The sequence below is a fragment of the Oncorhynchus mykiss genome, chromosome 21 (genome assembly GCF_013265735.2).
Source record: "Oncorhynchus mykiss isolate Arlee chromosome 21, USDA_OmykA_1.1, whole genome shotgun sequence".
NCBI classification, from domain to species: Eukaryota; Metazoa; Chordata; class Actinopteri; order Salmoniformes; family Salmonidae; genus Oncorhynchus; species Oncorhynchus mykiss.
In genome coordinates, this window is record NC_048585.1 from 2,882,501 (window position 1) to 2,885,000 (window position 2,500).

General features: G+C 50.2%; 1 protein-coding gene across 2 annotated transcripts in view; it reads left to right on the forward strand.

Moving 5' to 3' along the window:
* Positions 1-2,500, forward strand: part of LOC110499725 (thyrotropin-releasing hormone-degrading ectoenzyme-like) — a 417,686-nt gene that overhangs the window by 62,614 nt on the left and 352,572 nt on the right. The window lies entirely within an intron of this gene.

Here is a 2,500-nt window from a genome sequence, read left to right on the forward strand (position 1 = left end):
TGTGGAGCTCAGTGGAGACTATGGAGTCAGTCTATTACTTATCTGTCTGTCTGCGTTGTGGAGCTCAGTGGAGACTGGAGTCAGTCTATTAGTTATCTGTCTGTCTGCGTTGTGGAGCTCAGTGGAGACTATGGGAGTCAGTCTATTAGTTATCTGTCTGTCTGCGTTGTGGAGCTCAGTGGAGACTATGGATTCAGTCTATTGGTTATCTGTCTGTCTGTGTTGTGGAGCTCAGTGGAGACTATGGAGTCAGTCTATTAGTTATCTGTCTGTCTGCGTTGTGGAGCTCAGTGGAGACTATGGAGTCAGTCTATTAGTTATCTGTCTGTCTGCGTTGTGGAGCTCAGTGGAGACTATGGAGTCAGTCTATTAGTTATCTGTCTGTCTGCGTTGTGGAGCTCAGTGGAGACTACGGAGTCAGTCTATTAGTTATCAGTCCTGTCTGCGTTGTGGAGCTCAGTGGAGCCTATGGAGTCAGTCTATTAGTTATCAGTCTGTCTGCGTTGTGGAGCTCAGTGGAGACTATGGAGTCAGTCTATTAATTATCTGTCTGTCTGCCTTGTGGAGCTCAGTGGAGACTATGGAGTCAGTCTATTAGTTATCTGTCTGTCTGCGTTGTGGAGCTCAGTGGAGACTATGGAGTCAGTCTATTAGTTATCTGTCTGTCTGCGTTGCGGTGACACTACTGAGCTGGCAGACACACACACCACACACACACACACACACACACACACACACACACACACACACACACACACACACACACACACACACACACACTCTCAGTGGTAGTTCCCCGTGCTGTGTCACGGTCTGCAGCTCTGTCAAGGTCACCCTCTCCACCAGCGCCAGTCTTGGCACCAGAACCGGCCCCCGTCCGCCCCACACTTCATCATGTAAGTTATTCACCAGAACCACCGCCCACGCTGGTGTGGGTGTGTGTCATCTCTCCTTGTTGGGGACATATAAACACTACGGAGGACTCCCTGGAGACGCTGTGGTCCTTGGATACATGTAGGGAATAGGGTGTAATTTAGGAAACACACTGTGAGGTGAACGAGGTTTGGCCATGTCTCAGCTGTGTTAGCTAACGCTAATATTCAATTTCCTGTCACCTCCAGTTGTCTTTGGAGGATACTCTGTGTTCCAAATGGCACCCTATTCCCTATATAGTGCACTACTTTAGACCAGAGCCCTATTCCCTATATAGTGCACTACTTTAGACCAGAGCCCTATTCCCTATATAGTACACTACATTAGACCAGAGCCCTATTCCCTATATAGTGCAATACTTTAGACCAGAGCCCTATTCCCTATATAGTGCACTACTTTAGACCAGAGCCCTATTCCCTATATAGTGCACTACTTTAGACCAGAGCCCTATTCCCTATATAGTGCATTACTTTAGACCAGAGCCCTATCTATTCCTTATTTAGTGCACTACTTTAGACCAGAGCCCTATTCCCTATATAGTACACTACTTTAGACCAGAGCCCTATTCCCTATATAGTGCATTACTTTAGACCAGAGCCCTATCCTTATTTAGTGCACTACTTTAGACCAGAGCCCTATTCCCTATATAGTACACTACTTTAGACCAGAGCCCTATTCCCTATATAGTACACTACTTTAGACCAGAGCCCTATTCCCTATTTAGTACACTACTTTAGACCAGAGCCCTATTTCCTATATAGTGCACTACTTTAAACCAGAGCCCTATTCCCTATATAGTGCACTACTTTAGACCAGAGCCCTATTCCCTATATAGTGCACTACTTTAGACCAGAGCCCTATTCCCTATATAGTGCACTACTTTAGACCAGAGCCCTATTCCCTATATAGTACACTACTTTAGACCAGAGCCCTATTCCCTATATAGTACACTACTTTAGACCAGAGCCCTATTCCCTATGTAGTACACTACTTTAGACCAGAGCCCTATTCCCTATATAGTGCACTACATTAGACCAGAGCCCTATTCCCTATATAGTGCACTACTTTAGACCAGGGCCCTATTCCCTATATAGTGCACTACTTTAGACCAGGGCCCTATTCCCTATATAGTCCACTACATTAGACCAAGGCCCTATTCCCTATATAGTGCACTACATTAGACCAGGACCCATAGGGATTTGGGATTGGCTTTTCTGAGTTGCTAGGTGCCTTGTCCGCTGTCGCCCAGCCCTCCGTCCACCCAGCGTCGCCCCAGCCCTCCGTCGCCCAGCCCTCCGTTCGCCCAGCGTCGCCCAGCCCTCCGTCCCCCAGCCCTCCGTTTCCCAGCCCTCCGTCGCCCAGCCCTCCGTCCCCCAGCCCTCCGTCTCGCAGCCCTCCGTCGACCAGCCCTCCGTCGCCCAGCCCGCCGTCGCCCAGCCCTCCGTCGCCCAGCCCTCTGTCGCCCAGCCCTCCGTCGCCCAGCGTCGCCCAGCCCTCCGTCCCCCAGCCCTCCGTCCCCCAGCCCTCCGTTGCCCAGCCCTCCGTCCCCCAGCCCTCCGCGCCCAGC